The sequence below is a fragment of the Bufo bufo genome, chromosome 6, assembly GCF_905171765.1.
Source record: "Bufo bufo chromosome 6, aBufBuf1.1, whole genome shotgun sequence".
NCBI lineage: Eukaryota > Metazoa > Chordata > Amphibia > Anura > Bufonidae > Bufo > Bufo bufo.
The window spans coordinates 91,164,167-91,180,081 of NC_053394.1; the positions used below are offsets into that span (position 1 = coordinate 91,164,167).

The window sequence follows — 15,915 nt, forward strand, 5'->3', positions numbered from 1 at the left end:
AGTCAGTGCTTGGGGACACCCCAGTGTATTTAAATCTAATTTAGCCTGCATTTTATAAATGTTTCTGCCAGGATTTGAACTCAAAACCTTCTGTATTAGAGGCAAGGCACTTACCCACTCAGCTATAATAGCTGCATAGCCAGTTACTTAAAAAAAATATAATTATAATAATAAATAAATAAGAGACTTCTACTGTATTGTACTTCTACTGAGACCTATAGAAGTCTCATATATTTTTATTTTTTTGTGCCTGGCTATGCAGCTATATAGTGTATGGTTAAAGATCTGGGCTGTGATGCAGAAACTATGAGTTCAAATCCTGTTGCAAAATTTTTCAGAAATAAAGGCTAAACTTAATTTAAACATATATATATATATATATATATATATATATATATTTATATATATTTTTTATTTTTTATTATTTTTTTAATTTTTTTTTTAACCCTAATATATTTACACATATTATTATATATTTAGAATATATAATATGTTATAATATATGTAAATATATTATGACTAAAACACTAGTAATTACACATTTATTTTGTGTCATACAATTTTTATTAAAAATATTTAATTACTAAAAAAAATATTAAATATAGAAATCTAACAACCTTTATTTCTGAAAAAGTTTGTGATGGGATTTGAACTCATAGCTTCTGCATCATTGCCCAGAACCTTAACCATACACTATACAGCTGCATAGCCAAGCAGTAAAACAATAAAAAAAAAAGAGACTTCTACTGTATAGGTCTCAGTAGAAGTACAGTATAGTAGAAGTCTCTTTTTTTTTTTTAAGTAACTAGCTATGCAGCTATTATAGTTGAGTGGTTAAGTGCCTTGCCTCTAATGCAGAAGGTCACGAGTCATACACTGACTCGAGCATTGAGCTCAATCACACCCGGTGTTCGGCAAAGCATAGCGATGCTCGAGCCAAACTGATGTTCGGCTGAGCATGCTTGCTCAACACTAATCATTCATTGTTACTACCACATGCATTATAGTTCCTACTACATGAATAGTACAAAAACACAATATAGACCTGAAAATACAAATAAAATAAAACAAACAAAAAAACTCTGAAATGACACTGCTTAGACTCAGCCACTCTGTGTATGAGTAAGAAAGAGTGAGTGTACAGTCTGTAGCTTTATAAAACTCACCTGTTGCTATAGGTGCTGCTGCTGCACTGCTTTTCAGCTCTTGCATACATTCCACATGAGTCATTGGATCTGAACTACTATAGGTGGCACTGCTGCATTCAATCTTTTGCATCTCATCAAACTAGATTGTCAGGATTAATTCTAGGAGCATTTTAGTTCATTAGTGCATCTAGTTTAGTCAGTTCACAAGTCACAGGCTCCCTATCAGCCTCTTCAGGACATGGTGCCCTAGGGCAGGCAGTAGGTTATACTGGAGTTCTGTTCACTGCACCAAGTATTATCTGCCTGTTCTGATTCATAATACATCATCATTATACACTAATAAATATATCTGACCCTTTTAATTAAACTATAACTCATCCAAAGAGCTGTAAATCCTATATGTAACAGAGCAGATCTGTGCTTCTAATCACTTGTCAGTATCATCACAGAGCCAAAGAAAGAACAAACTAGATGAACTAAACACACTAATCTTTTAAACTAATTTTTTTAGGTGAACTAGATCAGAAAAAAATGAATCCCCAAAATGAACTATATTTGCCATCACTAGCTCACAGGATAATGGCAGAGACCATGTGAGATGAGGCTTTTATAGGGCTGTGACATCACAGGGGATGGCTACCTATGTATTAGCAGTGCATTGTGGGTGACCTGGAATTCCTGGGCTTCTTACTTTTGCCTTGTAACACGTGCAGCCATCATTGTAGGAAAAACTAATTCATTAAAACGAAGTGCAAGGAAATTTGGCTTCATTGCGAATCGAGGTTTTCCTAAACTGCAAACTGAAATCCGCATCGGATGCTTCAATTCGCTTAATGTGCTCTGCTGGCAGTTAAAAGTTTTGCCAACACATCACAATATTGTATTTCATTTGTTTCATGATAAACAAATTAGCAAGTTTTTTATGATTGTGTTTTAGTCATTTTGTGCTAAAAATAATTTTTTCAGTAGGTGTTTATTAAACATTTTCAACCGTTCTGTCACAAAGGGTTAATTGTTTGTTTAGCTTTGTAAATGGTACTTTTACTATCACTTTGTTTTGCTCATCTGATAACCCTTATTTCTTAATTAATAAAAGATCATAAACATTTATTTAAGCCACATTCTTACCTGTAAGATAAGAATTAGGCCCTTTTCAGATGAGTTCCACGCATTGGACTTGCAGCATGAGTATGCTGCAGCTCCCGTCCTGACTTCCCAGCACTGATGGGGTTGCATAGCATTATATGATTTATGATGCTATGTAACCCGTATAGTTCTGGAATGTATTGGATAACAATACAATACAATACAATACAATACAAAAAAATGCCCCTAAAGGTGTACATAGCTTCAATCAAACAGAAAATTCAATCAAATATAAGGGTTGATGCATCTGTATTTCATGTATACTGTAAATATACAAGATTTACATATGAACACACACTGTTCACTTTAACAGACACTAAAGATGAACAAATAGATTTTAAAACAATTTCACAACTAGAAAGAAGGAACATGGCACTCACCATAAAGAAAATCTTCTTTTATTTATTCCATATTGTGCAAAAACAGGATGGAGGAAAGAATCAGGGGAGCAGACGGCCTACAGCTGTTTTGCTTCAGCAGGCTTTTTCTCAAGGCCGATATAGGCATACAGTTGCAAGAAAAAGTATGTGAACCCTTTGGAATTATATGGATTTCTGCACAAATTGGTCATAAAATGTGATCTGATCTTCATCTAAGTCACAACAATAGACAATCACAGTCTGCTTAAAATAATAACACACAAATAATTAAATGTTACCATGTTTTTATTGAACACACCATGTAAATATTCACAGTGCAGGTGGAAAAAGTATGTGAACCCCTAGACTAATGACATCTCCAAGAGCTAATTGGAGTGAGGTGTCAGCCAACTGGAGTCCAATCAATGAGATGAGATTGGAGGTGTAGGTTACAGCTGCCCTGCCCTATAAAAAACACACACCAGTTCTAGGTTTGCTTTTCACAAGAAGCATTGCCTGATGTGAATGATGCCTCGCACAAAAGAGCTCTCAGAAGACCTACGATTAAGAATTGTTGACTTGCATAAAGCTGGAAAGGGTTATAAAAGTATCCCTAAAAGCCTTGCTGTTCATCAGTCCATGGTAAGACAAATTGTCTATAAATGGAGAAAGTTCAGCACTGCTGCTACTCTCCCTAGGAGTGGCCGTGCTGTAAAGATGACTGCAAGAGCACAGCGCAGACTGCTCAATGAGGTGAAGAAGAATCCTAGAGTGTCAGCTAAAGACTTACAAAAGTCTCTGGCATATGCTAACATCCCTGTTATCGAATCTACGATATGTAAAACACTAAACAAGAATGGATTTCATGGAAGGATATCACAGAGGAAGCCACTGCTGTCCAAAAAAATCATTGCTGCACGTTTACAGTTTGCACAAGAGCACCTAGATGTTCCACAGCAGTACTGGCAAAATATTCTGTGGACAGATGAAACCAAAGTTGAGTTGTTTGGAAGAAACACACAACACTATGTGTGGCACAGCACACCAACATCAAAACCTCATCCCAACTGTGAAGTATGGTGGTGGGGGCATCATGGTTTGGGGCTGCTTTGCTGCTTCAGGGCCTGGACGGATTGCTATCATCGAAGGAAAAATGAATTCCCAAGTTTATCAAGACATTTACCAGGAGAACTTAAGGCCATCTGTCCACTAGCTGAAGGTCAACAGAAGATGGGTGTTGCAACAGGACAACGACCCAAAGCATAGAAGTAAATCAACAACAGAATGGCTTAAGCAGAAGAAAATACACCTTCTGGAGTGGCGCAGTCAGAGTCCTGACCTCAACCCGATTGAGATGCTGTGGCATGACCTCAAGAAAGCGATTCACACCAGACATCCCAAGAATATTGCTGAATTGAAACAGTTCTGTAAAGAGGAATGGTCAAGAATTACTCCTGACCGTTGTGCACGTCTGATCTGCAACTACAGGAAACGTTTGGTTGAAGTTATTGCTGCGAAAGGAGGTTCAACCAGTTATTAAATCCAAGGGTTCACATACTTTTTCCACCTGCACTGTGAATGTTTACATGGTGTGTTCAATAAAAACATGGTAACATTTAATTCTTTGTGTGTTATTAGTTTAAGCAGACTGTGATTGTCTATTGTTGTGACTTAGATGAAGATCAGATCACATTTTATGACCAATTTGTGCAGAAATCCATATAATTCCAAAGGGTTCACATACTTTTTCTTGCAACTGTATATATTTAACAATAAAATACATCTAGTTATTTTATTCTAAAAATGAAGATGAATCATTCCGATCATTGAGACCTAAAGGTCCCAAGGCATCTGTTTTGATGTTCCATTTTGATTCACATCTCAAGAGGGCACCATGCCTAATCTACAGAAGCAGAGGTTTTTAATTTTGAAAAATAACCTTCTTCCAGGCGCTGTCACAATTAAGTCACATGTAGACTTATATCAGAAAACAGTAACTCCTTTGTTCTTGCACAGTGTTTCAAGGGCAAATAACCCTCTCCGTCAGGCACAAGCAAAAATACAGGATTTACTAGATTCTGATATGTCTACCTGTGACTTAATGGTGACATCACCTGGAAGAACGTTCTTTTTTTTTTCAAAACTAAAAACCTCTGTTTCTGAAGTCCCAGCCTATTGCTCTAGCAGAACACCGCCTTATGTGTGGCAAAAAAACAAACAAACAGCAGGCTATAAGTGGTTCTGGCATTCACAACCTGCCAAAAAAATTACCAATTCTTCTTTATTTTTTTACTTAAATATCTCTCTAGCTTGTGTTGTCTATACCATCTTTTGCCCTTGTAGATTTTTATACATAGGGGTAAACTATCCGCCCATTAATTAAAAGGTTAAGAGAGCATAAATATTCAATAAAGGGGTTCTCCGGGAAAGATAAAAATGAAAATACTGAAAAAACATGTTCTTATAAATAAATTCTTAAATGTCTTTAATTATTCATAATGGCTCCTTTAGTCTAGGGTACAATCAGTCATGTAGCTAAAATGGCAGCTCTTAGATTTATGATCATAAAATCCGTCCTTCTCGTGACACTGCAGGATGGCCGGTGTGAGAAAGCAGAGCACAGAGCCCTATGTAAAGTCTGCCGGTCTCAGCACTGTGAAGCTGTATATTTTGTGCAGATGACAGCTGAGATAACTGCTCCGCAGTGTCCCTATGCTTCAGAAAGGAGTTCACCTCATCCCATACTTAGAGACTGAAGGGTAAAAATGAGGACCAGACGTGCTGCTGTGGGGGAGGAGGGTCATTAGAAAACACTTTAGCCCGACAGTATGGAATAAGGAGACTCCTTTCTGAAGCACAGGGACACAGCGTAGCAGTTATATCAGCTGTCATCTGCACATAATATACAGCTTCTCAGTGCTGAGACCAGCAGACTTTACATAGGGCTCTGTGCTCTGTTTTCTCACACCGGCCATCCTGCAGTGTCACGAGAAGGACAAATTTTTTTGATCATAAATCCAAGAGCCGCCATTTTAGTTACTTGACTGATTGTTCCCTAGACTAAAGGAGCCATTATAAATAATTAAAGACATTTAGAAATGTATTTATAAGAACATGTTTTTTCAGTATTTTCATTTTTATCTTTCACTGAGAATCTCTTTAAAAACAGGTAAAGGATGTACCTGTCTAATCAATCATGTGAAAGAGGTTCATGGTGGTGATATTAATTGTTTGACTTTTGCAGGTGCCGCATTTATTCTCAGGGATTATCATGCTAGAGATAAAAGGAGGAACATTTTGTTACATAGCCACATATAATCACACTCTTGAAAACTCTTCTTCACCTCTAAATCTTCAGTATAACCTGTGGGAAATGTAAGACTGGTTAATAATGAAACCTTGAATCCATTTTGTACTTAACAAGTCTGTGGAGAGCAATAGTTTTAATACAGAATGATAGTGCATGGTTTAATTGGAGAAGATGATACTACACATTCACCTCTTGAGTGTTGTAAAGCATAGTAATACAGATAGTACTCAGCAATGCCCCTAGATAATAATGCTGATCATGGCATTTTATTATGCTTATTATATTTAGTAATTACTGAATGATCAATTGATGCTTTCGGTCAGAGTGTTCAGGAATGATATTCGTCACAGTGGATTGGTTGGCTTTTAAGAACCTTAAAAAACTATTTAAGAAACTATTTAAGTTAGGCATTAACTTTGTAGTGCATGTTCAGCACTGTGCCAATCCCTCTAAGACCTGCTGTTTCAAGGTCACAATAATAGCAGATAATGTAACTTCTGTAAGAACGCTAAAGAAATAAGAATTTCAAATGGTAGTTTTCAAAGGGTCAAGACCAAATATAGAATAACCGATTCTGTTAATGGCATTCTTTTTATTAAAGACCTTTTTTTTTCCGTATTCTTTATGTTAGAATATAACTAGCTTTAGGTTAATGAGCACTAATGAATGCCATTAAAGAAAAAGATGGCAGAGTATGAAATGCACTTCATGGCAAAAGTCAAGTTTGTCTATCAAAGCATAAATGCTATATTAAAATGAGGCCGACCAACATGATTATTCTTCAAAATTGAATGTACTAAACTAATTGGTGTTAAATGTGTAATTCAATTATTATATTTATATTAATTATAACATAGCAATTACATAAGCATTCAGTTGAAAGCTCTTGTCCAATTAACCTACCCATTTTATGCTCATGAATGTCCTCTTAATTTGACCAGCAGTTTGTACTTTAGTGCTGTTTTAGAACTGGCTTTGGCCATCGAGTCAGCCATTTTGCATACAAACGTACAAATGCTCCAGTTCTATCTTTTATCCCCCCTCACTTCTCAGTCTATTTCTATAAATCATACAGGTATATGTTGTATTAACATACTCAGAACCTTGTTTTATCTGTGACTAGTACATAAGGCATATCAACATTGAGTAGGAACACCACCTGATAGTTCACATACAACCTAGGAACTACTGTAAGAATGCAATCTCCACCTGTTAGGTATTGTATTCATTTCATTAGTGAGCTCAGCCTGAAAAATATAAGAATATGGCCACAAATGGAAAAATCCATCCACATGCTGCAGAAAATGTCCACAACAAAATCCACACATAATGTAAATACGGTGTGGGTCTTAAATCTACAAAATGTCGCATTAAATTACAGATATTTTGAGAGTATGGCCATGTGGTCAGGATTGTGCATGAAGGTTTGGAAGCCCAAATCAGGAGTGGATCATAAAAGGAGAGACAGCATAAAGGACAGATACTATTTCTCTTTTTGAATGCAATCCTACTTTTGGCTTGTAAAACTGCATCATGAAACCTGATCATATAGCCGTACCCTGACAGATTCCATAATTTGCAATGCAGATCTTTGGCAAATTCACAATGTTTTGGTTATGATTAATGGTGAGCGAATCGAAGTTAACAAAGTGGAATTCTATCCGAATTTCAGGAAAAAATTTATTTGCCACAAATCTGAGTTTCTTGGTGCTTAGTTGCTAATACCGGTAAGTACAATTTTCCTGAAATGGCGGTAAAAAAATAATAATAACATACTCACCTCATCTATTTAATCGCTGAGAGGCCATTGTGGCCATTTTGATTGAAGAAAACGTGTCAATTCTCGCATGCTCTGATTTGTGACGTCGTCATGCTAGGCGGGCTCGGTGACGCCATCAGTGATGACATCACCGTGTTCACTCATTGCAATGACATCATCAAATCATGTGATGGCCTCTGTGTGATCAAATGGATCAGGTGAGTATGTATTTATTTTTGCTTTAACACCATATTTACTCTTTGATTCGCTGAATGTGACTCTTAGATCCCATGATCAGCGTTGAACGTGGCATCTGAGCGGTTAATATGACAGGGGGGTGCGAGATCACTGTTTCCCATCATTACGCCAGCTCCATACAATGGAATGCGATTCTTTCTGAAGTAATTCACAATGAATTGAATTTCTTGTCAAAGTTTGGCGAAGCAGCCGAATCAAATTTTTTAAAACTTAACTCATCACTAGTTAGGATTATTCTGACATATACTGTATTTGGTATTGTTATATCAGTAAAAAAAATACTGTTAAAGCAAATGCATTATTATATATTCCATACAGTGTACAAATAAAAATTGCCAGAATTGCTGTTTTTTGTTACATTGCCTCAATTTTTTTTTTATAATAACTGATCATAAACCTCTAATAGCAGATAAATCTAAAAGTTATGGCTCTCAGAATATGGCAACACAATTTTTTTTCAAAAATGTCTTTACTATGCAAAAATACACGTTGTAAAACATAAAAAAATCTATATATACAGAATAAATGTAGCACATTATGTATTCTGCATGGTAAATGATGCAACATAAAAAAAAATATAACAGAATTGCGATTTTGTTTAACTACTCCGAAGAAAGAGTTAAAAGGGTTCTCTCACTTCAGCAAATGGCATTTATTATTAAGAGAAAGTTAATACAAGGCACTTGCTAATGTATTTTGATTGTCCATATTGCTTCCTTTGCTGGCTGTATACATTTTCCCGTCATTCCGATACAGTACAGTATGTAGAAAAATAGAAAAAAAGTGTATCTTTAAAGAGATTTTCCCATTGTGTGAGACCCACACCTACACTGAGAATGGAGCCCTGAAAGTTAAGGAGGGCGCACTGCGCATGCGCAGCTTCCCTCCATTCATTTCTATGAGGACGCCGAAAATAGACGAGCACTGGCTCAGCTATTTCTGTCGGCCCCACAGAAATGAATGGGAGTGGTGGACACGCAATCGCGGTGTGCTCCCATTCACTACTATGGGTAGAGAGCTTGGTGGTAGTCGGACCTGGGGAAACCGGAGTCCTAAAGCGACTATCTCCTCCGCTCCGTTCTTGCTATAGGTGTGGGTCTCAGAGGTGAGACCCACACCTATCAGACAATGGGGGCATATCCTAGCGAGGTTCACCGGGAATTTAAAAAATTTAAATACTTAAATATTACTTTATTATAAATATATTCTCAAATACCTTTGATTATTTATAATGGCTCGTTTTGTCTGGGGAGCAATCATCAGGGAAAACAAAATGGCCACTGTCCCATCAGTTTACACAAAACCTGTCCTGATCACACATGAGGACAAGTTACTTTACAACACTGAGGTAAAGAGCTGCCTCCTCCTCCTCCTCTCTACTTGTCAGGGTTATAATCCTGAAAACAGAAGATAAGAACTTTAGCTGAATCTCTGGGGAATTTAGTTCATGAAGAGACATAAAGTACAGAGAGGATGGACAGGACAGACTGTGGCAATATGTTGCTGCTCATTATCCACATTTCACCCTCCTCACATGTCTCCTCATCTTCTCCATTCCCACAGAGATTCACCTCTATTCAGGATCATGATTCCAGACAAGCAGAGTAGGATGAGGCAGCAGCATGACTCATTGTGGTGAAGTAACTTGTCTTTCTATGTGATTAGTAGTGATGGCCTTGCGGTTCACCCTGTGGTCGGTTTGCGGCGAACTTTGCGCTTGCCCGCGCACGCCATATTCTTTTGCATTGGGCTGAACTTTGACCCATGAAACATCCATCAGGTGAGACAGGACAGCCAATTGAGATGTTTCAGCACATGGACACACCCCCAACCCTATCACAGAACCCGATCTGGCAACCATTTTACATTATATGTTTTGCCAGTGTAGGGAGAGGTTGAATTTTGGAGCAGGGACAGGCTGATAGAACCTTAGGAACACCAAACACTAGCTAATAGGGCCACAAAAGTCCTTTTAAGGATTGGTAAAGTTGTGCTATCGATAGATGTGATAAACAGAGGGGTGTGATATACTTATAATATACTTTCTAACATAGAAACTATTTCTAACATAGGACTGCGATCTTTAAGGTTCCACAAAAAAGTGATTGAGGTATCCATATACCTATGTCCACAAAATTACTTCTTGAGGGTGATATACCTGCTTCATCTAACAACTGATTGAGACCTGCCATATATCAGCTTCCACATAATAGTGATAGAAGTTTTCCATATACTTGTGACCACAAAATTACTGCTTGAGGGTGATATACCAGCTTCAACTAACAACTGAATGAGGCCTGACATATATCAGCTTCCACAAAATAGTGATAGAGGTTTTCTATATACTTGCGTCAACAAAATTACTGCTTGAGGGTGATATACCAGCTTCAACTAACATCCTTGGCATATGACAAGAAATCGTACACGCAATACATCTCTCTCTGTCTACATCTTCCACCAATAGCCAAGGATGTGGAGAGTCTTTTTTAGACGAGCGCAGGGGATCCGGCGAGGGGGGCGGAGAGGAAAACTGGACCTCCCGCCTAAGAATCCCATCCACAAAGCGAAAGACAAGGCAGAGTTACTCCTTGGAGAAACGAGCAAAGAAATACTAAAGGTAATTAATCTGTCAGATATTACCCTTACACAGCCCCAACTTTCAGTCTTGCGGAGAGGTCTGACTTTTTCACCGACAGGCAAATTTGACTTTTTCCTGTCGGTGAAGGACATGGAACTCTTCGCAAGAAAATTATGTTTCAAAAAATACTTCAGCAGAGGTGGAGATAATTCTGATCTTTCTCCTTTGGAGATACAGACCCTGAATGACCTCCAATCACTGTTAGATGAACAAGAACCGGATGAGTCTAGATTCCCCTACATCTGCACCGCCGGTCACAGCATTGGCCCCCCATTACATCTTGTCCAGCAGTTGATGTTTTTGTAAAACTAGTTAAACAGGATTTGGAAAAACTATGTGACGCTAGATGTAACGACAATCTTAGTAAAGAGCTACGGCTTGCACTAAAAGAACTTAAGAATATGAAGAATGTCGTCATAAAACCTGCAGATAAGGGGGGCAATGTTGTGATCTGGCCTGTGCGAATATATGAGAAGGAGGTGTTCCACCAATTGGGGGATGTAACTTGTTATCGAAAACTGGACTCCAATCCCACGATGCAATACAAAAGTGATCTAGATGGGATCCTTAAGAATGCATACGAGAGTGGCATTATTACTGGTAAAATGTGGGAGGGCCTGGTCACAGAGTTTCCGGTGCTTCCCACATTTTATCTACTCCCCAAAATACATAAAAATGCTAAAATACCACCAGGGAGACCCATAGTATCTGGGATTGGGGGTCTGTGCGAGATCATCTGCCGTTTTGTAGACTTCTATCTACAGAAATTTGTTGAGACTCTGCCCTCTTTTGTACGTGACACCACTGATGTCCTTAAGAGACTTGGTGAGATGCACTTGGACAGTGAGATGCTCCTGGTCACGTGCGACGTCGAGTCTGTGTACTTGTCTGTCTGTCACGACCACGGGCTACGGGCGTCGCGATTCTTTATGAATACAATCAATCTAGATAATGATTTGGTCGAATTGGTCATAACACTGCTAGAATTTGCATTGAAACACAATGCATTCACATTCAAGGACCGCTATTTCCTACAGCTCCGGGGGACGGCGATGGGGGGCGACGTGTGCGCCCTGTGGCAATGTGAACATTGAGGTGGTGTTTCCCCAGGTTCCAGTCCGGGACTTAGGGCATGCTCATGTCCAGGGATCCTATTTAATCCTGCTAATGAATCCTGGGTGTGTCTCACTCTGGAGAGTGTGCAGACAGAGGCCTGGTGAGGCTCTGTCAGTGTGGTCTCAGCTAGGCAAGGCTGAGGGGCCACGAGGCTATGCAATAGCCTGGACTTTGGGGGACTCAGCGACACCCAGGAACAAGCATTGAAAGGTCAGAGTCAGGAGGACTGCTAGACCACAACCCCCTCCAAAGGTACTGCATTTGTTACAGCCTGAGGGCTGGTGGACTGTATGTCTCGGGTAAGCCGCACCTGGTTCCATGTGTGAACGCTATCGTATAGCCGAGTTAGGGATACGATGTTTATTATGTTTAGGTAGAGCCGAGACAGGCAGGCTTTTGTTTTATGCCATGTTGTGTATGAAGAGTGTCAAATAAATCGCACTGTTTGGACCTGAAACCCAGTGGTTATGAAGATCCTTGTAAAAATGACCCCCGAATAAGAGGCGATCCCTTACAATTGGTGGAGGATGCGGGCAATAACAACAGCAGGTTGCTAGGGGCAACGACCTGACGGAAAAGAGCAGGTGCTGCTGAATGTTGCCAAGGAATTGCTGTGTTTCTGTGCAGTGACTTAAAGGGCCGGAAGCCTGCTTGTTCGCTCGAGCTGGAGCAGGTGCTGCTGGAAAACTGCTGGTTAATCTGGACTTTTTTTTCTGAGGTGTAAGGTGTGCAGGGATTTAAAGGGCACAGTAAAAGAAACTGACCTGTGAAAATGAGAAACTGGAAGAGGAAGATCCTCTGGAAGGTGCCAAGAAGTCAGAGCCTGGTAAAAGTGGGTCTGGAGATGGTGGTGCCGGGGTGCTGGCCAAGGCAGAGAAGGTGGAAAAGGTATCGGCTGAACCAGTTGATGGGGCTGATGTGCATGCAGAGGCCAAGAGTCTCATGACAGTGTGTAACCAGGACCAGGTCGCAAAAGATGTCCCCTCCGCCTACAAGGTCTTCCAAGTAGCCAGCAGCCTGCTGGGGAAGAGATATGAGGAGATGGACGACCAGTATGCAGATCCGGGCTATTACGATGGGCTGTCTCTCCTGACTCCTCCCCAAAAGGAGTCCAGTGTCTTGGGTGAGCCTCTGGAGAAAACACCAGAAGACAAGGAGTATGCTGAAGACCCCAGTGCCTCCAACCTTGATGCGAAAGGGAAGGAGGAATTAAGAAAGCAAGGATATGATGCCATGTCCCTGAATGGTGAGAAGGCTAATAAAGTAAAGGAGGACGCCAAGGAAGCTAAGGCCGAGCTCTTGAAGTGGGAGAAATCCTTGGATGTTCCAGAGATCAAGGGTAAAGCCGAAGTGGGGAGAGGCAGTGAAGAGGCAGAAGACCCTGAAACTGAGGCACCATCTGAGGAAACCACTGCTGGAAAAGAAGCGAGCGGGGGCAAGCCAGCTCTGATGACTGAGCTTCGCAAAGACAAGAAGAAAAGGCCTAAGCGTCTGCAAGAGCCAGCAAAGTCAAACAGAGAGTCTGTCGTTTGCATAAAAATATATTCTGAAGGGAGTTCCAGAAGCCGAGATCGAAATTCTAAGACTAAAGGAAAAAGAAATGTACGATCTGCTGTTAAAATAAAGAGACAAAAAGAGGCGAGTCATAAGAAGCGTGCTCGGCTGAAGTAGCTGTGTAAGTCAAAGAGCGAGAAAGATAAAAAATAAAAAGAGAGGGTCTGCCTGTCACATGGACATGGGAACATTGTAGACAATGTCTCTTGGGCAAGATGTCAGTGTGGGTAACAAACCAAGCACTGATGGCATGGGTCTGGCAAAATAAAGGGAAGCCTCTGACCCTGACCACATCTTCAGGGGGAAGGTTGAGCCAGGCGATGGCAAGAAAATGCGGATGCCCTGTCACGAGCATCCAGTTGGTACATGTGTTCACCCCCACAGGTTTGAACAGAGGGGGGATATATGTGGCATTGTGAACATTGAGGTGGTGTTTCCCCAGGTTCCAGTCCGGGACGTAGGGCATGCTCATGTCCAGGGATCCTATTTAATCCTGCTAAAGGATCCTGGGTGTGTCTCACTCTGGAGAGTGTGCAGACAGAGGCCTGGTGAGGCTCTGTCAGTGTGGTCTCAGCTAGGCAAGGCTGAGGGGCCACGAGGCTATGCAATAGCCTGGACTTTGGGGGACTCAGCGACACCCAGGAACAAGCATTGAAAGGTCAGAGTCAGGAGGACTGCTAGACCACAACCCCCTCCAAAGGTACTGCATTTGTTACAGCCTAAGGGCTGGTGGACTGTATGTCTGGGGTAAGCCGCACCTGGTTCCATGTGTGAACACTATCGTATAGCCGAGTTAGGGATACGATGTTTATTATGTTTAGGTAGAGCCCAGACGGGCAGGCTTTTGTTTTATGCCATGTTGTGTATGAAGAGTGTCAAATAAATCGCACTGTTTGGACCTGAAACCCAGTGGTTATGAAGATCCTTGTGAGAATGACCCCCGAATAAGAGGCGATCCCTTACAGCCCTCATATGCCAGTTTGTTCCTGGGGCTGTGGGAGAGGGAGATTGTTATGAATGTGGAGGGTCATGACGCCGTGGTCTCGTGGTCGAGATATATAGATGACATTTTGTTCATCTGGCAGGGCTCGACGTCGCACTTGGAGAAGTTTTTGCAGGACCTCAACTTGAATGACCAAAACATCAAATTAACATGGACCTACAGTGGGGAACGTGTTGAGTTCCTGGACCTGGCTATCACTGTGGAGAAAGATGGCTTTTTGGGGTTCGATATACACAGGAAACCCATGGCCACCAATTCACTACTATTCTCCTCGTCCTCGCATCACCCACAGGTCACTCGGGCGATACCCATTGGCCAATTCTGTAGGGCGAGACGGATATGCTCCAGTGAAGCCAGTTTCGAACGAGAGGCAGAAGACCTATCTAGGAGATTCCAGGAGAGAGGCTATAGTAGGAAGATGATCAGGAAAGGTTATATTAGGGCCAAAAACTCCCCTAGGACTAACCTATCAAACCCTCCTCACCGTAAGAAAGAAAGTAAGTATGGTTTTCCTAGATTTATTACTAACTTCAATGCCCAATGGAGACAATTACAGGATATTCTCCATAGGCATTGGTAAGTCCTTCGAACAGATAGGGACCTCAAGAAGGTAATTTCTGAGAAACCACTGGTCACTTGGAGGAGGGCACAAAATCTGAGAGATATTGTGACTAGGAGCCATTATGTAGCCCCTAACAAAGGTGGAATTTTTTGGGACAAGGGTCCACAGTGGGGATTTTTCCCATGTGGGGACTGCACTGCATGTAAGTACATGACAAGAACAGACAAATTTACAACACAAGTGGAGAGAAGGAGTACAAAATTGTACATCATATCTCATGTAAAACAGAGGCAGTGGTCTATCATGCTGAGTGCCCCTGCAGCCTTATTTACATTGGGATGACTACAAGGGCACTAAAGACGAGAGTCTTAGAGCACATCCGGGACATCAAGGCGGCTGCCGAGATGGTTGAACCTGATAAACTCAGAAAATTAAAACCAGTGGCTAAACATTTTAGGGAAGCCCTAGGGGTATCTCTTTTAAAGGGATAGACCGGATACGATCGGGAATCAGGGGGGGGGCAATATCAAACGGTGTCTCCTCCAAAAAGAAACAAAATGGATGGTTTTGCTCAACACTGTAACTCCTCATGGATTGAATGAGGCCTTGAGTTTCAAATCCTTTATTTAGGCTAGCGCATGTACTGAATTTTTCAGTGATTTTAACTGCTTTCTTTTTTTTTTTTTTTTTTTTTGCGTGGCCATATTAAATGATGTCTGAAGTGCTGTATGGAGGGGGATGGTGTCTATACAAGCTACGAATGAGCAGTTGACATGATACGAGACATGCTATGAACATGGAAGATGGACCACTTCGTCAATATCGAGATGGACCTCTACATATGGGATGTGTATTATATACACCAAATGGCACATATATATTTTTGATGTAATGTTATGGTTGAGGAGTGGATGTTAGGTCATTTCAGTCACTAGAGAGCTGGCTTGACCTATTATATGGAGGCCCAGGTGCCTTGGTCATTTCAGCTATATACCAACCTTGTTCACTTAATAGTGGGTGTGCACCACATCTCTCACACTTGTTGGGTGAGATCATTTTGGC

General features: G+C 40.7%; 1 long non-coding RNA gene across 1 annotated transcript; it reads right to left on the reverse strand.

Moving 5' to 3' along the window:
• Window positions 1–673: 673 nt before the first annotated feature.
• On the reverse strand, window positions 674–15,738 carry LOC121003329. The gene is made up of 3 exons (XR_005779463.1): window positions 15,727–15,738; window positions 7,744–7,748; window positions 674–784 (listed from the first exon to the last, which is right to left on the reverse strand). It is a non-coding gene; the product is annotated as an uncharacterized LOC121003329 (long non-coding RNA).
• Between the last annotated feature and the right edge of the window lie 177 nt (window positions 15,739–15,915).